Source organism: Eubalaena glacialis, chromosome 15 (genome assembly GCF_028564815.1).
Source record: "Eubalaena glacialis isolate mEubGla1 chromosome 15, mEubGla1.1.hap2.+ XY, whole genome shotgun sequence".
NCBI classification, from domain to species: domain Eukaryota; kingdom Metazoa; phylum Chordata; class Mammalia; order Artiodactyla; family Balaenidae; genus Eubalaena; species Eubalaena glacialis.
This window is the reverse complement of record NC_083730.1, coordinates 72,448,531-72,472,151: the sequence shown is the minus strand read 5'-3', so window position 1 is coordinate 72,472,151 and position 23,621 is coordinate 72,448,531. Positions and strand designations below refer to the sequence as shown.

The 23,621-nt window shown below is 40.7% G+C and overlaps 1 long non-coding RNA gene across 1 annotated transcript in view; it reads left to right on the top strand.

Annotated features, from left to right (window-relative positions):
- Positions 1 to 5,794: 5,794 nt before the first annotated feature.
- Positions 5,795 to 23,621, top strand: part of LOC133075840 (uncharacterized) — a 47,238-nt gene continuing 29,411 nt past the window's right edge. Inside the window, exon 1 of the long non-coding RNA XR_009697410.1 lies at positions 5,795 to 6,062. This is a non-coding gene — a long non-coding RNA (uncharacterized LOC133075840). The remainder of the gene's footprint in view (positions 6,063 to 23,621) is intronic.

Sequence of the window (23,621 nt, the reverse complement as noted above, 5' to 3'; positions counted from 1 at the left end):
TATAGCAATCTATCAAGGATTCTTTTAACAAGTCTAACCTGTAAAAAAAAAAAAATTAGAGACCTTGCCTAACGTAATCCTTATTGTGAATTTTCTGAAGAACTATATAATTAGCATTTGATTGTATTCTTTTGAAAATTAGTTTAATAAACATTTTTATCTCCACTACCAATTTTCTATAAAGTAAGATCTCTGGATTAGTTTTTCCAACCACCCGATAAAAATTTAAGTTGACTTACTTGTTCCCAAATACATTTGGAGGGGAAAAATAAATTGTAAATCCCCTAAAGATTCAACAGTATATTTTACTCATCCTTGTTATTCCCTCAGAGTGTAACAGTGCTCTCTATATAACAGGGGCTCAAAAATACTTCTTGAATTAACTTCATGTGTAACTGATTTTCAAAGTAAACTCAAAAGTTAAAGTTTACACTTCATACTCATTAGGATGGCTATTCAAAAAAGTGGAAAATAACAAGTGGAGGTGAAGATGTGAAAAATCGGAATCCTTGTACACTGCTGGTAGGAATGTAAAATGGTGCAGCTGCTGTGGAAAACAGTATGGCAGTTCTTCAAAAAGTTCAATAGATTTACCATATTACCCAGCAATTCCACTTCTAGGTCTAAACTCAAAAGAATTGAAAGGAGGGATTCAAACAGATTACACACCAATGTTCACAGCAATATTATTTACAATAGCCAAAAGGTGGAAACAACCCAAATGTCCAACAACAGTTGAATGGATTTTTAAAATGTGGTATATACGATGGAATATTATTCAGCCTTAGAAAGTAATGAAATTCTGATACATGTTGCAACATGGATAAACTTGAAAACATTATGCTAAGTGAAATAAACCAGACACAAATGGACACATATTGCACAATTCCACTTATATGAGGTAGAGATACCTAAAGTAGTCAAATTCATAGCAACAGAGAATAGAATAGAGGTCACCAGGGGCTGGAGGGTAGAAAGAATGGGGAGTTCAATGGGTACAGAGTTTCTGTTCAGGATGATGAAAAATTTTTAGAAATGGGTAGTGGTGATGGTTGTACAACACTGAATGCACTTAGTGCCACTGAATTATACACTTAAGAATGGCTGAGATGATGAATTTTATGTAATGTATATTTTGCCACAATAAAAAGCATTAATGTTTAAAATACATACAGTTTTCAATTCTGTTGCTTCACTAACATAAAAAAGAAGTAAATTTCCCTTTTTCTTTTCAAAGGACTTAATTTATATTGTAGTTTCTTGTCAAGGTTTTATGGAGTTCTGACCAAAATATCTGTAAATAACCCACTTAAAGAAATTCCATTCTGGAACACTCAGGATAGCCTGTGACTTGTTTTTGTGTACAAATTAATGTAAGATTCTGGAAGATTTTGCAAATAAAAGAGGGCAGAATTATTTAAGGACACTGCCACAAGGTGGTGATAGAGATGATAAACAGGTAATACTTAATTTCTCTCAATTTACTTCTTCAGAGCAGCACTAGGGGACACTCTTTTACAAGATTTTATATGAGCCTGAAACCACCTAATAGTCCTTTGGTCCTTAATGAATCCAAGGTATCTTTTGTTGACTTCAGATTATAACCTTCATTTCTGAGTGTAACCTGACCCTTTCTTAGCTTTTGGTGCTCTTCAAGGGTCTGTCCTAGGAGCTTTTTTTTCTTTTTTTAACTTCTAAACACACTCCCTGGATGAACAAATACTTTCCCGTTGTTTCAATTACTATTTCTATTCTAACGACTCTTAGATGTATACCCCCAACCTAGGTTTCGCTGGGGAGTTGCAGATCTATACCTCTGACTATGAGCCAGTTCCAATTTGATGTTCCCAGCATATCCAAATGTGAATTCTTTTGCCCGAAACCTATTTCTGTACCTTAGCTAAGTGAATGACAACATCAAATACCTAGATGCTCAAGCCTAAAAGCTATGACTCAACCCTGTTCCCTCCCTCATTCCCACATCCAGTCTCCTAATATTTCTCAAGCGTCCACTCCTCACTTTATACACATTGTTGTCATCTATGCTTCAGATCAGATCAGCCTCATCTTTTGCCTGGATTTCTTCAACCACCAGTCTGCCTGTCACTGGTCTTACCCTTCTCCAGTCTGCTCTTTGTATTGCAGCCAGAGTATTCTTTTTCGAGTACAAACTTGACTGTGTAACTTCCTCGACTGAAATACTTCAGTGGCTCCCCACTGTCCTCAGGATGAAATCCAAACTCCTTACCATAGCCTCAAGATCTGGCTCATGCCTCTTTAGCCACATCTCTAACCATTTTCCCTTACACTTTTATGCATCAGCTATTCTTATCTACTTTAATTAACCTATATTCTCTCTAGCTTTCAGGCTTTGGTAATGTTCCTTCTGCCTGAAACATCCTCCTCCCTTTCCAATTCCTACTCGTCTTCTAGACATGGCTTAGTATAAGTTTCTCAAGGAATTATTCCCTGGTTCACCACCAAGTCTGGGTTATGTGGCCATTGTAATATATTCCATATCATTTTGCATTTATGTATCCACCCCACCCTGCTGTGAGATAATGTGAGGGCAAAGTTGTATCTGCCTAGTTCATTCTATATTTTTTAAGGTTTTTTTTAAGGTACAATTCAGTAGGTTTTAGTATATTCACGAAGTTTTGCAACCATCACTACCATCTAATTTCAGAAGATTTTCATTACCCTAAAAGAAACCCCATACCCACTAGCAATCACACCTCATTTTCCCCTCACCTGACTCCTTGCAACCATTCATCTACTTTTCATCTCCATGGATTTGCTTATTCCAGACATTTCATATAAATGGAATCATATATCAACTTTTGTGTCTAGTTTAGCTCATTCTTGAATCCTTAGCACCATGACAGTACTGGAATAAAGTAGGTAGGTGCTCAAAAAATATCTGCTGAATCAATAGAGAAGTACTACATGAACAAGGAAAAAGTAAGGGTCTAGAATAGAATTACAGAATTTTAGAAGTAGAAGGAACTTTAAATGTCATCTAGTCCAAACATCTAATTTTCTAGATGAGAAAATCAAGGTCCAAAGAAGTCAATTGACTTACTCAAGGTCAATCAGAACTGAGAATAAAAATCAAGAAAATTTGACTCACAATTTAGGGGGTTTTCTACAATGACTCTGCGTAATGAAATTCCCCTTGCTTTCATTCCATCTAAAATACTGCATTACCAGCACCTTCTTAGTTGCTGGGCTTGCTTGCTTATTTCTAAACATGGTAGGGTCTCTTTTTTGGTGTCCTGAAATAAACTGGCTTCAGGAAGGCAAAAAAGATCTAAATAATTATTTTAAATAGCCAGGCTCCTTTCAACCTCTAACTATTGCTACTGTTTTTATCCCTTTGAGCAGGTATTTTGTGGAGGTCTCCTATTCAAGTACAAACTCTGCTTAATTTTGAAAGCTCACAAGCTGACAGCCCCAGGAGGTATGACTCTACAGATCATGTACTCTCAGAGAATTACTCTGATATTTTTTTTTATCATCTTGTTCTGACTCATTATCTAAAACCTAAGAGAGATTTCATAACTATGGGTTTTAAGAACAGAACTTTAACTTCCAAATGTCTTTGACTTATATATTTGCTTGTATATTGGATCCACAAACATCTGAAACTTCACAGGGCATCAATACATTCACTCTTATGATTGATATGTCTACTCTGTGACAAGGATTATGATCTTCTTGAGAAAAACAAAATTTCTGTGTTTTCTCAGATAAGACTCACTCTGGGCTTACTTCTTGACCTACATCACAATTGCCCTATTTAAAATGGTGGCACAATTACTCTTTTACCCTTTTATGTGTGAATCCAAGATTCAGATAAAAATTAACCAGCTGTTGTTTAGTTTCTGAAGGCCTAAGCCACCTTTTTTTGGGGGGGGCTGGGGGTAGGTGGCATTCTGAGTGACACACACAAAAAAGTTTCATTACATTTGCCCAAAAACAATAATAGTTGATTTCCTAATGCTCTTCACCCATCTTTCCCATCTTCCAAAACCATTTTTAAACAAGAAAATCCCTTTTCTATCAAATGTATAATATCCAACAGCTAGATTCTAAAATGCAGCTAGATGACCTTCCATACATGTGTATGGTATGAAGGATGGCTTTACTCAAAGGAAGTACATGCCGACATAAATGGGCTCAAATCAGAGTTGGAAGGGGGAGGAGACATCCTCTAAAACTAATCCAATCCTTTCATTTTAAAGAAAAGGAAAGTCAATTCAGTGGAGGAAGGATAGTCTTTTTAACAAACAGTGCTGGAACAACAGGACATCCATAGACCAAAAAACCCCGAAAACCTTCAACCTAAATCTGACACCATATACAAATATTAATTCAAAATAGATCATAGATTTAAATGTAAAATATAAAACTATCAGTACAAAGAAGAGGAAAGTGAAGTCCAGCAAGGGAACATGGTTTGCCAATGGTCACCCTGTGACTCAGAGGTTTCACAGAGTTTGCTCCCATAAATTATTATTCTCCATTTTAACAAATCCCATTTGGTCCTGTTAATTCCCCTACTCCGTGCTCACTCAGAGTAAATGGTTTCCACTATATTAACTGGGTATTTATTCATGCTCTTTTGGTTTTTTAATATCTTCTTCAGGCTACTTCAATTATTCATTCTATTCAACATTTACTGGGCGACCACCACGTGCTAGTCTTCGTGTAGGCTTACAAAGATGTAAAATACTGTTCCTATCTCAAGAGATTTATGGCCCAATGGGGGAGAAATTAGATTATTATCCTAATCAGATTAAAACTCCTTTATGGGCAAGAACCGTACTTTTTCTTCATTTTCACCAGCCAAGTAACATGATGTACTGCACGCCGAGTCCAGTGCTCTGCACAATTGAACACATTTTGGTGATTGGTTAATCTTGAGTTTCAAGACACTCTCTCCCCTGCACTGTTTGGGGAACTAAAGTCCATGAGATTAAACGGCAAATCCTGGATAAGGCGAAAGAGGAGCTGAGGTCATTCCGTGGGGACTCACACCTCTTGGTCTGCGCCAGCCATTGATTCTCACAGAACACCTCAATGGCTGGAGAAAACCTGACCTGGAAGATAGACAGCCCTCCCCACAAAGTTCCCGATCCGACTGGTTGCAACACGCAGGTGTCGGCCGGAATAAGAGCTTGGCTGCCGATTGCCCGCTGCTGCGTCCTCACCAGGACTGATTCCTTCTTTTCCACCACCATCTCAATTTAAAAGCTACCTTGATAGTGGGAATGTGAGTGTTCCCAGTACAATTCTCTCCACCCCCCCACCCCCAGTAAATGTGAAATTTTTCATCATCAAGCGTTGGGGAGGGGGGTGGGGAATGCTACCTAGGGGTTCCCCTTTGTCCTTCCCCTCAGCCCCGGCCTTCCCGCTACTCCTCAGAATACTTCGGGCCTCACAGAAATACTTTCAAATCACACTTAAAGCCTCGAGGAAAAAGAAACGAAAAGGGGAAAAAAATAACCTAAGAGAACTAACGACGCTCAAGCGCCCTTTTTCTCCGTATGCCTCGCATCTGGACAGCCCTCACCTCAGCGGGTCGACGCCTCCCCGTGAGGGGGACTTAACGGCCTTTTCCGGCTCAAACTCTCCCTCGGGCTTATGAATAATCAACGAGGCCTTCCTGGGCGGGGCGAGACGCTTCATGAATAATTCATTACTTCTGCTCGCCTGAGCGGCCCGCCTCGCTCGGTCTCATGAATATGCAAAAACAGGCGAGCGACGGCTAACGCGCCCCCAGCAAGCCCCGCCCTCCACGCCTGGCCTCCTGGCGCCCGCGGGGAGGTGGTTCCCAGCCCACCTGCCCTCAGGCCGCCGGCCCCAAGTCTCTCCTCCGGCGTTTCCCGCCCTTCCGAGGGCTCGCTGGGCGCTCCCGGGCCTGAGGGACCCGCGCCGAACTCGAGGCGCCGCACACGGACCCCGACGGGGCCTTCGGCTCGGGGCTCCTCCGCCTGGGCAACCCTTACGTCGAGGACAGCCTGCTGCCGGCCTTCCTGAGGAGACACCTGCCCGCCGAGGTGAGGGGGGGCGAGGAGGACTTCGTGGGCCCGGAGGGGCCTGGGTTAGAGCCTGCGGGGCCGTGGGGTTAATGCGGGCCAAGGGCCTGGCCGGTGGTGGGGTTGGGGTGGGGGAGGGGAGGCTAGAGCCTGGAGGGAGCGGGTCAACGCAGAAGGGCGGTAGAGGCCCAGAGGACAGAGGTTTCGCGCGGGAGGGCATCTCCACTTCTTCCCTGTATGGACCCCCACTTTGCATTATTTTTAATATGCATTGGTAATTATGGAAATAAAACACGAATATGTGCTTCTCTTACACTGCCTCCTAACCTGGTCCCCTGCGCAGAGGTAACCCCAGTGAGCAGTTGGGTGTGGGTCTCCGCAGGTCCCTTTCCAGCGGGTTCAGCTACACATCTAGTATCTTGTGGGGCTTCTTAGCGGTTCGTGGAGCCCCTGGATCCTCTGCAGTGGGGTTTCCTGAGAGAGTGGATGAAGCAGTGGGTCACTTGAAACCTGTTTTTACTTTGTTTCCACAGTAAAGGAAAACAAAAAAAAAGATTCAAGTTTGTAAAAAACATGAGTTTATAACCTAACGACTAAAACCAAACTTTGGGCAGTAAATTCCTTTAGTGCAGGCTCTCTCAATCTCAGTAGTAGTACCCTCCCCACCTCAAATCGTTTGACAACCCAAAATGTCTCCAGACGTTGTCAGATGCCCCCTGGGGGACAAGATGGCCCTTAGTCAAGAACTACAGCTGACCCTTGAACAACTGGGGGGTTGGGGGTGCTGGCAGTCCACACAGTCAAAAATCCGCCTGTAAATTTGTAGTCAGCCCTCCTTATCTGAGGTTCGGCATCCAAGATTTAAACCAGCTGTGGATTGTGTAGTATTTATTGAAAACAATCCACGTGTAGGTGGACCCGTGCAGTTCAACCCCGTGTTGTTCAAGGGTCATCTGTACTGCTTTAATTCTGTACTTTCCAGAAGTAACTGCTCTTTAAACCAACCATGCAGATGATCTGTCTGCTCCAGCCCTTTCCAGCCTTGGCATTTTCCTGCTTCCCTCTAGCTGAACCACTAGCCCCTGTGTGCTGGCTGTGCTCACTTGAGGTCCCAGTCAGCTAACCACTACCATCTCCAAAGAGCCTTCCCTATGCTGAAGTCCACCCCCCTACCACACCACACCACACACACACACACACACACACACACACACACACACACACACACACACACAGAGTTATTCTCTCATTATCACTCTGTTTTCTTCCTAGAACTAATCACAATCTGGAGTTCATTTATTTGTTAACCTGTTTTTCTTTCTTCACCACCTAGAATGCAAGTAGGCTTCATTAGAGGCCTGATCTCTTCAGGTCACCCCAGGATCCCCAGTGCCCAGCACAGTAATCACTTAATAAACTTGGTGGACTGAGACAGTAAATTACCCTCTCTTCCTCCCAAGAGTTTCTGTGGGGTTTCTCCTACTCCTTTCCATCCACATTCCCTTCTGGGCTCCTCTGTGACCTTTGTTTAGAACTTAAATGGATGAATGAGCACCTAGGAACTGCGGGTGAAGCCTTCACTTTTCCCACTGACTTACCCACTCTTTGAGGGCAGAAACTGTCCTTTACTATGTTCATTGTAAACAATGGGGTCTAGTTAGACCCTTGCTTTTTGAGAACTATTGTTGAATGAACTAATTGATGACTTAAGGAAAAATATTAGACAATTAAAAATTGATCATGCTAAAAGGGGCTTTAGAAATTATCAAAGAACTTTACAGGTAAGAGTTTAGGTAATTTGCTCAAGGTCCCCAGGCTTGTTGAGAGGCCAAGTCACAGGTACAACCCATGGTATCACACCTCTCATTTCAAGGCTCTTTCTTATCTCCAGCCAGTCTAGTTTCTGATTACTCTTCTGTGAACCTGACTTACAGCTCAGACACAAAAATCCCAAGCCCAAGACTTCTTTTTTTTTTTTTTTGGCTGCTTTGCGTCTTCGTTGCTGAGCATGGGCTTTCTCTAGTTGTGGTGAGCGGGGGCTACTCTTCGTTGCAGTGCACAGGCTTCTCATTGTGGTGGCTTCTCTTACAGAGAAGCCTGCACACCGTAACGAAGAGGTGGCTTCATTTGCGGAGCATGGGCTCTAGGCGTGCGGGCTTCAGTAGTTGTGGCACACGGGCTTAGTTGCTCCGCAGCATGTGGGATCTTCCCGGACCAGGGCTCGAACCCATGTCCCCTGCTTTGGCAGGCTGATTCTTAACCACTGTGCCACCAGGGAAGTTCCAAGACTTACTTCTTGTCAACTAAAAGCTTTTGCACTTGTGTTCTTCATCTTTTGATTAAATCCAGCCCTGGGGATAATGGCCTAATAAACTCAAAAGTGCTATATGGTATTCAAACAATTTTCCATTTTCTTTTATGCGTTTCAGTGCTAAGAGATTGGAAGTTGTCCCTGTCAAAACAAAGTATCTTGTTTGTTTTGGAATGGAAAAATGTACATTGTAGGAGAAAGTGATCATTGTTTAGAAATTTCCAAATAACCAGTTGTTAAAGTTTTGCCAAATCCTGTATCCAGTAGTAAAATAACATGTGAAACAGATGAAAATGGGGGGGGGGAGGATCTTTTTTGAGAAGACTTTTCATTGCCTAAAGTTGACCTTTCTCTCTTTAGACACGTGTGTTTCCTTTTTACTCTGTGTACCTGAAACAGTTGTCATTCATTAGTTTCTAGTTAGACCCTTGCTTTTTGAGAACTAAAGACCATTCAGGGTTCCTTCTTTTCTCTTCTTGATCATTTTATATAGGTAGCACCTGGTTAATAGAGTCTTGTGGAGTCATGCTCTCAGCTTTTAGAATTTTGCAGTTTTTTTCTGAGGTGTGTGACAGCACACTGCATCACAGGAAGCAGAGATAGCTTTTGTCTGACTCATTGAAACTTTCCCCCATCGAATTCAGTTTAACCCTGGAAATCTCTTCCAAAAGATGGGTTACTTGAGGGTTATCAAAATAGACATATCGAATATAAAATGTATTCTCAGGAAGACATCTCTAAATCTTTCTCCCTCTTCAGTGCACATAGTCATGATACCAAATACAGAGAAAAGAGATTGAGGTTTGGGGAGCAACTACTCTTAACATCATCAAAACTTCTAGTCATCATAAAGCTGACACCACCGTATTTATTCATTCATCAAACATTTATTTTGCACCTACCATTTATAAAGCACTCTGCTTGGCCTTGTGGGGACCAGAGAGATAATGACTTGGTCCCTGAGCTGTGGAAGTTTACAGTTTAGTAAGAGAGGGAGACCTGTAAACACATTACTCACATAGAAAATAATTTGCAAATATTAATGGAGGTATAAATTATATGATAGAGTGTAGAGAAGGAAGGTATGCATTGTGAATGGGGAATCAAGACAGCTTCACAAAGGAGGTGGCATTTTAGGAGGAGAATGTGTATATATAATTTCCTTTGCACATTTTTTGGCAGTGATTTAGGCCACTTCAAACCAATAAAAGCAGACATTTTGCTCACCGCTTTAGAACTAGGGAAGAAAAGAAGATGTAAGATCCTTTCTTTCCACTCTTGTCAGCAACAAGCTTCTGAAAGCTAAATGTTGCCTTTGCAAGCCCAGGTGCCTCACTCATGGTTAAGAGGAGAGCTCCAGATGCATTATTTTGAGCCCTCTCATTTCTGCATTAGGGTGTTATTTTCATTGGGGCATACAGTATACAGTAGCCATGTGATTTTTTTTTTTTTTTTTTTTTGGATCAGTGGTGTTTATAGGCGTTTGTGAATGTGACTCTGAAATCCTAGAATTTTAAGTATTACAGGGAAGGAAAGAGAGGCAAATGATTGAAGTTTTTAATCAAGCCTCTGTGTGTAAATTGGCTATGCTGCCTTACTAATTTAGGTATTTTTTAGAGAGAAGGGCAAAGATAAAGAATTGCCAACTTGGCTTTAGCTTCTGAACTTGATCTATTCTTTGGCAGCCAAAGAGAAGCCAGTCAATAGGAAATAAGCCCCGACTATAAAGTCTAAACATATGCTCCTGCTGCTTCTGCCCATACACTGTCAACCTAGAAAATATAATTCCATGTGTAGGTAGCAGTTTATTATGGCATTCATGCCCACTCAAGAGTTGCATATCAATTTCTGCATCCTTTGAATTGATCTTTTCTGACTGGCAGAAGAATCTCCATGTGGATTGTGTGTCTCTGGGGAAAGCCTAGGGTTTAACGAATTGGAACAGGAAATGACAGAGGCTGTAAGTGACAGGCTGCTGCCTGCTTGAGTGCCCCGACTAAAAAATAATATCAAGGAAGATATTGAATGCTCAAACATTATAGAAATGTTCTATTTGGCTACTTAGTTCTGTTTTCTGCTGACTATGATGTTTTGTTGACATGTAAGATTATGTTATTCCTCTTAATGTTTATCATTTAATAGAAAAGGTTTCAAATGAAGTAGATTTTTAAACTGCCTTTCTGTGATTGCAACTTGGTATCTCTGTACAGAGATCTGAGATGAGGTGATGTTCAAAATTTGCCACACTACTGACAGCCCATATTTTGAGGCCCTTTACTTTCTACATATTTTGATGCTTGGAAAATGACAGTTACCAAAAATGGTTTAGAACTCCTATGAGAACACAGTCCAACCTCAGCCCCATGAGGGGCTTTTTTCTCCTTCCTTTAGTTTATACTAACCTAATGATAAATGTGTAAGTACTAACAACCTCTGACTGAGATGGTGCCTAATTTAAGATTCAGAATACTTATGATCTTAGCATGAACTGAATATAACGATACAAGACATCTGAGGCAGGCGTTTCTAACAACTCTCCTCATTAAACAAACAAAAACCAATTCCCTCCTACCAAGAGAAAGGTTAAACAACGGGAAAGTGAGACATTACACAGAAATTACCAACATAGCTTTAAAAATGAAAGGGAGAAAGAATTGCAAGAAGGTATCATTTAGAGGTTTGCTATAACTTACACCTAGGAAAGCTATACCAGAAAACCAGATTTCTTTGAAGGTCACATTCTCAAATGTGCCAGGGGCTATGTTAACCTCAGTCATGTCAGTGCATAGCACAGAAGATTTACCGTAGATAGAGGCATTGGGAGAATTTAAAGTATGACCTCATCAATAACCTGTGGATATACCCCCCACCAACCTTTATTTGTTGGAAAGTGACTAGGCATAAGACTTACTCAATAAATACATTGAGTGAATGCACATATGTTACTGGAAGAATCCCAAATACCCAAGCAATTAACTGGAATATGTTCAAATTATGCATAATGGATTGATCTTTGAAAAGATGCATTGAAAACTTCCTATTTCTGTTGATAATATTATTTTTCCATTTATCTAATTTGAAACCATTATCTGTGTGTTAACTTTTTGTATATTTATTTTTATTTATTTATATTTATTTTGGCTGCACCAGGTCTTAGTTGCGGCTTGTGGGATGGGATGGATCTTCGTTGTGGCATGCGGGCTCTTAGTTGTGGCATGCATGCTGCGGGATCTAGTTCCCCGACCAGGGATTGAACCTGGGCCCCCTGCATTGGGAGCGCAGAGTCTTACCCAGTGGACCACCGGGAAGTCCCTGTGTGTTAACTTTTTATTCAAGTATAGTGTACATACAGAAAACCATCCTCTTTTTTCTTTTTATTGAGGTATAGTTGATTTATAGTATTATATTAGTTTCAGGTGTACAACATGGTGATGCAGAGTTTTAGATTATACTCAATTTAATTATTATAAAATATTGGCCGTATTCCCAGTGCTGTACAACATGTCCTTGTAGTTTATTTTGTATATAGTAGTTTGTACCTCTTAATCTCCTACCCCTATGTTGCCCCTCCCTCCTTCTCTCTCCCCTCTGGTAACCACTAGTTCTCTATATCTGTGAGTCTTTTTCTATTTTGTTATATTCATTTGTTTGTTTTATTTTTTAGATTCCATATATGAGTGCTAACATATATTTGTCTTTCTCTGACTTACTTCACTAAGCATAATACTCTTCAGGCCCATCCATGTTGTTACAAAGGGCAAAATTTTATTCTTTTTTATGCTGAGTAGTATTCCAGTAGTATTATGTGTATATGTGTGTGTATCACATCTTCTTTATCCATTCCTCTGTTGATGGACACTTAGGTTGCTTCCATGTCTTGGCTATTGTAAATAATGCTGCTATGAACATTGGGGTGCATTTATCTTTTTGAATTAGTGTTTTCGTTTTCTTCAGATATATACCCAGGAATGGAATTGCTAGATCACATGATAGTTCTATTTTTAGTTTTTCAAGGGACCTCTATACTGTTCTATACTGTTTTCTATAGTGGCTGCACCAATTTACATTCCCACCAGGAGTGTACAAGGGTTCTCTTTTCTCCATATCCTTGCCAACATCTGTTACCTGTGGTCTTTTTGATCATAGCCTTTCTGATAGGTGTGAGGCAATATCTCATTGTGACTTTGATTTGCATTTCTCTGATTAGTGATGTTGAATGTCTTTTCATGTGCCTGTTGTTCACCTGTATGTCTTCTTTGGGAAAATGTCTATTCAAGTCTTTTGCCCATGTTTTAATCAGGTTTTTTTTTAAATTGAGTTGTATGAGCTGTTTATATATTTTGGATATTAACTTATTGGTCATGTCATGTGCAAATATTTTCTCCTATTCAATAGGTTGTCTTTTTGTTTTGTCTTTGGTTTCCTTTGCTGAGCAAAAGCTTTTAAGTTTAATTAAGTCCCATTTGCTTATTTTTGCTTTTGTTTCCTTTGCCTTAGGAAACAGATCCAAAAAAATGGTGCTACAATTTATGTCAAAGAGTGTTCTGCCTATGTTTGCTTTTAGGAGTTTTATGGTTTCAGGTCTTACCTTTAGGTCTTTAATCCATTTTGAGTGTATTTTTCTGTATGGTATGAGAAAATGTTCTAATTTCATTCTTTTACATGTAGCTGTACAGTTTTCCCAGCACCACTTATTGAAGAGACTGTTTTTTTCTCATTGTATATTCTTGCCTCCTTTGTCATAGATTAATTGACCATAAGTGTGTGAGTTTATTTCTGGGCTCTGTTCTGTTCCATTGATCTATGTGTTTGTTTTTGTGCTAGTACCATACTGTTTTGATTACTGTAGCTTTGTAGTATAGTCTGAGGTCAGGGACTGTGATACCTCCAGCTCTGTTCTTTCTCAAGATTGCTTTGGCTATTCAGGGTCTTTGTGTTTCCATACAAATTTTAGAATTATTTGTTCTAGTTCTGTGAAAAATGCCATTGGTATTTTGATAGGGATTGCACTGAATCTTTAGATTGCCTTGGGTACTATGGTCATTTTAATGATATTAATTCTTCCAGTCCATGAACATGTTATATCTTTCCATCTGTTTGTGTCATCTTCAGTTTCTTTCATCAGAGTCTTATAATTTTCCAAGTACAGGCGTTTTACTTCCTTAGTTAGATTTATTCCTAGGTATTTTATTCCTAGATATTTTATTCTTTTTAATGCAATGGCAAATGGGATTCTTTTTTTACATTCTTAAAAAAATTTTATTTATTTTTGGCTGTGTTGGGTCTTTGTTGCTGCATGCAGGCTTTCTCTAGTTGCGGCGAGCAGGGGCTACTCTTTGTTGCTGTGCAAAGGCTTCTCACTGCTATGGCTTCTCTTATTGCGGAGCATGGGCTCTAGGTGCATGGGCTTCAGTAGTTGCAGCACGTGGGCTCAGTAGTTGCGACATGTGGGCTCTAGGGTGCATGGGCTTCAGTAGTTGTGGTGCACGGGCTCAGTAGTTTTGACTCGTGGGCTCTAGAGTGCAGGCTCAGTAGTTGTGGTGCATGGGCTTAGTTGCCCTGCGGCATGCGGGATCTTCCCGGACCAGGGATCGAACCCGTGTCCCCTGCATTGGCAGGCAGATTCTTAACCCCTACGCCACCAGAGAAGTCCTGGGATTCTTTTCTTAATTTCCTTTTCTGATCATTCATTGTTAGTGTATAGCAGTGCAACAGATTTCTGTATATTAATTTTGTATCCTGCAACTTTACCAAATTCATTGATGAGCTCTAGTAGTTTTTTGCTGGTGTTTTTAGGATTTTCTATGTATAGTATCATGTCATCTGCAAACAGTGACAGTTGTACTTCTTACTTACCAATTTAGATTCATTTTATTTCTTTTTCTTGTCTAATCATGTGGCTAGGACTTCCAATACTATGTTGAATAAAAGTGGCAAGAGTGGGCATTCTCGTCTTGCTCCTGATCTTAGAGGAAATGCTTTCAGCTTTTCACCATTGAGTATGATGTTAGCTGTGGGCTTATATATGGCCTTTATCATGTTGAGGTATGTTCCCTCTATACCCACTTTGTGGAGAGAGTTTATCATAAATGGATGTTGAATTTTGTCCAAAGCTTTTTCTGTATCTATTGGGATGATTGTATGATTTTTATTCTTCAACTTGTTAATGTGGTGTATCACATTGATTGATTTGTGGGTATTGAACCATCCTTGCATCCCTGGGCTAAATCCCACTTGATCATGGGATATGATCCTATCAGTGTGTTGTTGAATTTCGTTTACTGATATTTTGTTGAGGATTTTTTGCATTTATGTTCATGAGTGATATTGCCTGAAATTTTCTTTTTGTGTGATATCTTTGTCTGGTTTTGGTATCAGAAGGATGCTGGCCTTGTAGAATGAGTTTGGAAGCGTTCCCTCCTCTGCAGTTTTTTTGAATAGTTTGAGAAGACTTGGTATTAATGCTTCTCTAAATATTTGGTAGAATTCACCTGTGAAGCCATCTAGTCCTGGACTTTTGTTTGTTGGGATTTTTTTAAATTACCTATTCAATTTAATTACTGGTAATTGGTCTGTTCATGTTTTCTGTTTCTTCCTGGTTGAGTCTTGGGAGATTGTACATTTCTAGAAATTTGTTCATTTCTTCTGGGTTGTCCATTTTATTGACATATAGTTGTTTGTAGTAATCTTATCCTTTGTATTTCTGTGGTGTTGGTTGTAACTTCTCCTTTTTCATTACTGAGTTTATTGATTTCAGCCCTCTTTCTTTTTTTCCTGAGTCTAGCTAAAGGTTTATCCATTTTATTTATCTTATCAAAGAACCAGTTCTTAGTTTCATTGATCGTTTCTATTGTTTTTTTAAGTCTCTATTTCATTTATTTCTGCTCTGATCTTTATGATTTCTTTCCTTCTACTAACGTTGGGTTTTGTTTATTGTTCTTTTTCTATTTCCATTATGTGTAAGGTTCAGTTGCTTATTTGAGTTTTTTCTTGTTTCCTGAAGTAGGCTTGTATAACTATAAACTTCCTTCTCAGAACTACTTTTGCTGCATCCCATAGATTTTGGACTGTTGTATTTTCATTTTCATTTGTCTCCAGGTATTTTTTAATTTTTTCTTTGATTTCTTCAGTGGTTGTTTAGTAGCATATTGTTTAGCCTCCACATGTTTGTGTTTTTTTGCAGTTTTTTCTTGTAGTTGATTTGTGGTTGGAAAAAGCACTGTGGTTGGAAAAAGATGCTTGATATGATTTAAGTTTTCTTAAATTTACTAAGACTTGTGGCCTAGCATGTGATCTATCCTGGAGAATGTTTCATGTGCACTTGAAAAGAATGTGTATTCTGCTGCTTTTGGATGGAATGTTTCATATATATTCCATTTGGTCTATGTCTCTAAGGCAGTGTTTTCATATTGATTTTCTGTCTGGATGATCTGTCCATTGATGTAAGTGGGGTGTTAAAGTCCCCTACTATTATTGTGTTACTGTCAATTTCTCTCTTTATGTTGGTTAATAATTTGCTTTATGTATTTAGGTGCTCCTGTGTTGGGTGCATATATATTTACAATCGTTATATTTTCTTCTTGGATTGATTCTTTCTTTGTCTCTTATTACAGTCTTTGAAAGGCTATTTTGGCTGCTATAAGTATTGCTACCCTGGCTTTCTTTTGATTTCCATTTGCTTGGAGTACCTTTTTCCATCCCCTCACTTTCAGTCTATGTCTGTCTTTAGATCTGAAGTGAGTCTCTTGTAGGCAGCATATATATATGGGTCTTGTTTTTGTATCCATTCAGCTACCCTATGTCTTTTTATTGGAGCATTTAGTCCATTTACATTTAAAGTAATTATTGATAGGTATGTACTTAGTGCCATTGTTAATTGTTTTGGAGTTGTTTTTGTAGTTCTTTTTTTTGTTTCCTTTCTTCTTTTGTTCTCTTCCCTTGTGATTTGATGACTATCTTTTATATTTGATGTTGGGATTCCTTTTTTTTTTCTGTGCATATATCTATTACAGATTTTTGGTTTGTGGCTACCATGAGATTTATATATAGCAACTTATATGTATATGTGATCATTTTAAGTTGCTGATCTCTTAATTTCAAATGCATTTTAATGACCCTGAATTTACACTCCCCTCCCCTACAATTTACTGGTTTTGACATCATATTTTACACCTTTTTGTTTTGTGTATCCGTTAAATACTTATTGTGGATATAGATGATTTTACTACTTTTGTCTTTTAACCTTCCTGTTAGCTTTGTACATGGTTGATTTACTACCTTTACTGTATATTTCCCTTTACCAATGAGCTTTTTCCTTCTGTAATTTTCATGTTTCTAGTTATGGCCTTTTCTTTTTTGCTTAGATAAGTCCCTTTAACATTGCTTGTAAAGCAGGTTTGGTGGTGAACTCTTTTAGCTTTTGCTTGTCTGTAAAACTTTTGCCCTCTCTATCAAATCTGAATGAAAACCTTGCTGAATAGAGTATTCTTGGTTGTAGGTTTTTCTCTTTCATCACTTTAACTATATCATGCCACGCTGAAATTTCTGCTGAAAATTCAGCTGATAGACTTATCCCTTGTACATAACTTGTTGTTTTTCCCTTGCTGCTTTTGATAGTCTCTTTATCTTTCATTTTCGCCATTTTGATTACAGTGTGTCTTGTTGTGGTCCTCTTTGGGTTGATCCTGTTTGGGACTCTCTGTACTTCCTGGACCTGGATGTCTTTCCTTTCCCAGGTTATGGAAGTTTTCAGCTCTTATGTCTTCAAATATGTTCTCTGCCCCTTTCTGTCTTTCTTCTCCTTCTGGGATCCCTATAATGCAAATGTTAGTATGCTTGATGTTGTCCCAGAGGTCTCTTAAACTGTCCTCATTTCTTTTTGTTCTTTTCTCTGTTCAGCTTCAGTGATTTCCACTGATCCATTCTTCTGTATCTTCTAATCTACTGTTGATTCCTTTTAGTGTATTTTTAATTTCAATTATTGTATTCTTCAGCTCTATTTTGTTCTTCTTTGTATCTTCTAACTCTTTGTTCATTTTCTTACTGTGTTCATCCATTCTTCTTCTGAATTCTTTATGATCATTACCTTGAACTCTTTATGAGGTAGATTGCCTATCTCTATTTCAGTTAGTTCTTCTGGGTTTTATCATGTTCCTTTGTTTGGAACATGTTCCTCTGTTGCCTCATTTTTCCTAATTTGCTGTTTTTATTTCTATGTCTTCTGGTAAGTTGGTTATGTTTCCCAAGTTTGGAAAAGTGGCCTTTTGTAGGAGACGTCCTATATGTCCCAGCAGTGCACTCCCTTCTGGTCACCAGACCTATGTGCTCTAGGGGTGCCCCCATGTGGGCTGCATAGGTCCTTCTGTTATGGTGGGCTGACTGCTGTGGGCAGTCTGGTAGGTGTGGCTTGTCCCTGGTCCAGCTGGGTTGCTAGGCCCTGCCCAGTGAGGAGGCTGCTGGTCACTGGTTGGCAGGACCGGGTCATGAGGCAGCTGGCTGCAGAGCCCTGGGGGGTCCTGGGGCTAGTGCTGGCCCACTGGTGGACAGAGCCATGTTCTGGGATGGTTAGTTGTGGGGCCAGGGTTCCTGGATCTAGTGTTGGCCTACTGGTAGGTGGAGTCAGTTCCTGCATGGCTGGCTGTGGGTTTGAGGTGTCCCAAAGCTGGTTCTGGTGCAGTGGTGAGTGGGGCTAGATCCTGGGGTAGCTAGCTGATGAGACCAAGCTATCTTGGAGTTGGTGTTGGCCTGCTGGTGGGTGGGGATGGATTCCAGGGCTGATGGCTGAGGGACCCTAGGTGTCCCAGAGCTGGGGTTGACCTGCCAGTGGGCAGGGCAGCGTGCAGGGGGTCCCAGAGCATGGGGTGTCCTGGGGCTGGTGCTGGCCTGCTGGTGTGTTGGCTGGGTCCTGACAAGGCAGGCTGTGGAGGTATGGTGGTCCTGGGGCTGGTGTCTACCTGCTGGTGGGCGAGGTCAGGGCCCAGGGTATCCAAGTGCTGGTGCCTGCCCATCAGTGTGTGAAGCTGGGTCCTGGGCCTAGTGCCTGCCCACTGGCAGGCAGAGCCAGGTCCTGTGGTCTCTGGCTGCAGAGCCCAGGGGTCCCAGAGCTGGTGTTGAACTGCTGGTGGGTGTGGCCAAGGCCCAGCGGTTACTGGGGCTAGTGCTGGCTCACTGGTAGGCAGAGCCAGTTCCCAGGATCTCTGGATGCAGGGCCCTGGGGATCCTGGAGCTGGTGTTGGTCTGCTGGTAGACATGGGCCATTTCCTGACACAGCTGGCTTCAGGATCTGGGGTGTCCCAAGCCTTGTATTGGCCCACTGGTGGGTGGGACCAGATCCCAGGGTGGCTGGCTAAGGGGCCCAAGGTGTCTCAGAGCTGGTGTTGGCCTGCTAGTGGACAGGGCTGGGGCTCACGGGGTCCCAGGGCTGGTGCTGGCCTGCTGGAAGGTGGGCTGGGTCCTGCCATGGCAGGCTGCAGGGCTGTGGTGGTCCTGAGGCTGGTGTCCACCCACTCGTAGTATGGCAGGGGCCCAGGGGCGTCCTAGGGCTGGTGCCTGCCCACTGTTGTGTGAGGCTGCTCCCAGGCTAGTGCCAATCCTCTGGTGGTCAGGGCTGAGGATACTGGGGCTGGTGCCTACCTGCTGGTGGGCAGAGCTAGGTACCAGGGTCTCTGGCTGCAGGATCCTGGGGGCCCTGGAGTTGGTATGTTGGCCTGCTGGTGGGTGGGGCCAGGGCCCAGAGGGTCCTGGGGCTGGTGCCTGCCCACTAGTGGGTGGAGCTGGGTCCTGGGGTCTCTGACTGCAGGACTCTGGGGGTCCCATGGTTAGTGCCTGTGCACTGGTGTCGGGGGCTGGGCCTTGGGCCCTCTGGTGGACAGGGCCTTATCCTGGGGCAGTTTTGGGTTCAGGAGGTCTTAAGGCAGCCTGCCTGCTGGTGAGTGGAACTGTGTCCCTGCCTGGCTAGTTGCTTGGCCTGAGGGTGCTGGTGCCAACAGGCTGGTGGGGCAGGACTGGGTTCCAGTGCTAATAGGCTAGAGGAAGGATTCCAGAATGGCACTTGCCAGCACCAGTGTCCACATGGAAGAATGAGCTCCCAGAAGTGGCTACCACCAGTGTCTGTGTCCCCAGGGTGAGCTCCATTTGCCTCCTGCCTGTCCAGGAGACTCTCCAAGATCAGCAGGTGGGTCTGACCCAGGCTCCTCTTAAATCACTGCCTCTGCCCTGGGTCCTGGAGCATGTGAGATTTTGTGTGCGCTCTTTAAGAGTGGAGTCTGTTTCCCACAGTCCTCTGGGTCTCCCAAAAGTAAGCCTTGCAGGTCTTCAAAGCCAAATGTTCTGGGGACTCATCTTCCTGGTGCAGGACCCCAGGACTGGGGAGCCCAGTGTAGGGCTCAGACTCATTGCTCCTTGTTGAGAACCTCTGCAATTGTAATTATCCTCCAGTTTGTGGGTCCCCCACTCAGAGGTGTGGGGCTTGACTGTACCGCTCCACCCCTCCTACCCGTCTTGCTGTGTTTCCTTCTTTATATCTTTAGTTGAAGATCTTTTCTGCTAGATTCTGGTCTTCCTCAACAATCGTTGCTCTGTAAATAGTTGTAATTTTGGTGTGCCCATGAGAGGAGGTAAGCTCAGGGTCTTCCTACTCTACCGTCTTGGCCTGAACTCCCACCATCCTCTTTTTTAAATATACTTTTTATTTATATATACATAAAATTCACCACTTTAAAGCATACAAATCGGTGGTTTTTAGTATATTCATAAAGTCGTGCAACCATCACCACTAATTCCAGAACATTTTCATCACCCCAAAAAGAAACCACATGCTTATTAGCAGTCACTCCCTATTTCTCCCTCTCCTATCCCCTGTCAACCATTAATCTACTGCCTCCATGGATGACTGTTCTGGATATTTCACATAAATGGAATCATACAATATATAGCCTTTTGTGTCTGGCATCTTTCATTTAGTAAAACAAAAGTATGATATTCATCCATGTGGTACCATGTATCAGTACCTCATTCCTTTTTATGGCCAAATAACATTCCACTGTGTGGGTATACCACATTTTGTTTATCCATTCATCAGTCAATGGACATTTGGGTCACCACCTTTTTGCTATTAAAAATAATCCTGATATGAACACCTGTGTATACAAGTTTTTGTGTGGATATATGTTTTCATTTCTCTTGGGCATATACCTAAGAGTGGAATTACTGGATCATATGGTAACTGTATGTTTAACTTTTGAGAACCTGCCAAACTGTTTCCATACCAGCTGCACCATTTTATATTCCCAGCAACAGTGTGTGAGGGTTCTGATTTCTCCACATCCTTGCCTTGTCCTTTCCATCTCCCCAACCCTTTTTTGTTTGTTTCAAGCTATCCTAGTGGATGTGAAATGATATCTCATTGTGGTTTTGATTTGCATTTCCCTATTGACTAATGATGGTGAGCATCTATTTGGCCATTTGTATTTCTTTGGGGAAATGTCTATTCTAATCCTATGTCCATTTAAAAATTGTTTTTTTTAAATTGTGGTTGTAAGCCTTTACATATTCTGGATACAAGTCCTTTAAAAGATATATGATTTTCAAATATTTTCTCCCATTCTGTGGGTTGTCTTCACTTTCTTGATGGTGTCCTTCAAGTCACAAAAGGTTTTAATTTTGATGAAATCTAATTTATTTTTTCTCTTGTTGCTTGTGCTTTTGCCCTCCTATCTAAGAAATCATTGCCAATCCAAGGTCACAACGATTTATGCCTGTGGTTTTTTACTAAGAATTTTATACTTACATTTAGATTTTCAGTCCATTTTGAGTTAATTTTCATATATTATGTGAGGTAGGGATCCAATTTCATTCTTTTGCATATGACTATTCACTTATCCAAGCACAAATTTGTTGAAAAGACTATTCTTTCTCCCGTTGAATTGTCTTGTTACCTTTGTTAAAAATCAATTGACCATCAATTGTGAGGGTTTATTTACATACTCATATTTCTATTCTATTTATATATATGTCTGTCCTTTTGTCACTACCACACTGTCTTGATTACTGTAACCTTCTATTAAGTTTTGAGATCAGAGAAGTGTGAATCTTCCAATTTTGTTCTTTTTCAAGATTGTTTTGGCTATTCTGGGTCCCTTGCATTAATTTTAGGATCAGCTTGTCAATTCCTGCAAAAAAGGCAACTGGGGTTTTGATAGGGATTGTACTGAATCTGTAGATTGGGGAGTATTGCCATTTTAATAACATTAAAAATTTTGATTCATGAACACGGATATCATTCCATTTATTTAGATCTTTAATTTCTTTCAATGACATGAGTAGTTTTTGTTGTACAAGTCTTGTACTTCTTTGGTTAAATTTATTCCTAAGTTTTTTATTCTTTTTCATGCTTCTATTAGTTTGCTTGGGCCACCATAACAGAAAAACCACGGACTAGTTGACTTAAACAACATAAATTAATTTTTTCACAGTTCTGGAGACTGAAATCCCAAGGTCAAGGTGCCAGCAGGGGTGCTTACTGGTGATACCTCTTTTTGGCTTGCAGATAGCCACCTTCTCCCTGTGTCTTCACATGCATTTTCCTCTGTGCATATGTGGAGAGATTGAGATCTCTGGTGTCTCTTCTTCTTCTTATAAGTACACTAGTCCTGTCAGATTAGAGCCTCATTCTTATGACCTCGTTTAACCTTAATTACTTCCTTAAAGGCCCTACTTCCAAATAAAGTCACATTGGGCATTAGGGCTTCAATATATAGCTTTTGGGGGACACAGTTCAATCCATAACAATGCTAATGTAAATGGAGATGTTTTCTTAATTTCATTTTCAGATTGTTCATTTCTAGTGTATAGAAAGATAGTTTTTATGTATTGATCTTGTATCCTTTAGCATTGCTGAACTAGCTTATTAATTGTCATAGTTTGTGTGTGTGTGTGTGTGTGGATTTTCTACATGTCATTGCAAATAGAGCTGGTTTTACTTCTTCCTTTCTAATCTGGGTATCTTTTATTTCTTTTTCTTGCCTGATTGCCTGGCTAGAATCTCCAGTACTATGTTGACTAGAACTGGGAGGAGTGGATATCTTTGTCTTGTTCCTGATCTTAGGGGAAAGCATCCACTCTTTCACCATCAGTTATGATGTTCACTGGGGTTTTTTCATAGATGCCCTTTATCAGGTTGATGGAATTTCCTTCTATTCCTAATTAGTTGAATGTTTTTAGCATGAAAGGGTGTTCGATTTTATACACATATTGTATTCATGCTTTTTATACATATATTAAGACAATCATGTGGTTTTGTCCTTTATTCTTTTAATATGTATTAAATTGATTTTCAAATATTGAACCAAACTTGAAATCTCAGGATAAATTCCATTTGGTCATGGTGCATAATCCTTTGTATCTATTGCTGGATTCAGTTTGCTAGTATGTTTTAAGGATTTTTGCATCTAAATTCATGAGGAATATTGATCTGTAGTTTTCTTGTGATATTTTTATTTTTTTATTTTTTAAATATCTATTTATTTATGCATGCTGCTCAGGGTCTTAGTTGCAGCACACGGACTCTTAGTTGTGGCATGCATGCGGGATCTAGTTCCCCAACCAGGGATCGAACTCGGGACCCCTGCTTTGGGAGTGTGGAGTCTTACCCACTGGACCACCAGGGAAGTACCCCTTGTGGTATTTTTAAATTTGGTTTTGGTATCAGGGTGGTACGGGCCTCATAGAATGAGTTGGGCAATATTCTCTTTCCTTTTATTATTTTTTTTAAGAAGAGTTTGTAAGGGACTTCCCTGGTGGACCAGTGGCTAAGACTCCATGCTACCAATACAGAGGGCATAGGTTTGATCCCTGGTCAGGGAACTAGATCCCACATGCTGCAACTAAGAGTTCGCGTGCTGCAACTAAAGATCCTGCATGTGCAACGAAGATCCACATGCTGCAGCTAAGACCCTGCACAGCCAAAAATAAATAAATAAATGTTTAAAAAAAAAAAAGTTTGTGAATTCTTGTTTATGTGTTTGGTAGAATTCAACAGTGAAGCTATCTGGTTCTGGGCTTTTCTTTGTGGGAAGTTTTGATTACTGATTCAATCCTTTTGCTTGTTATAGACCTATTCGGACTTTCTTTTTCTTCTTGAGTCCATTTCAGTAGTTTGTGTCTTTATAGAAATATTTCCATTTCATCTAGGTTATCTAATTTGTTGGCATACATTTGTTCATAAAATTCCCTTATAATCCTTTTTATTGATGTAAGAGTAATTATAACAT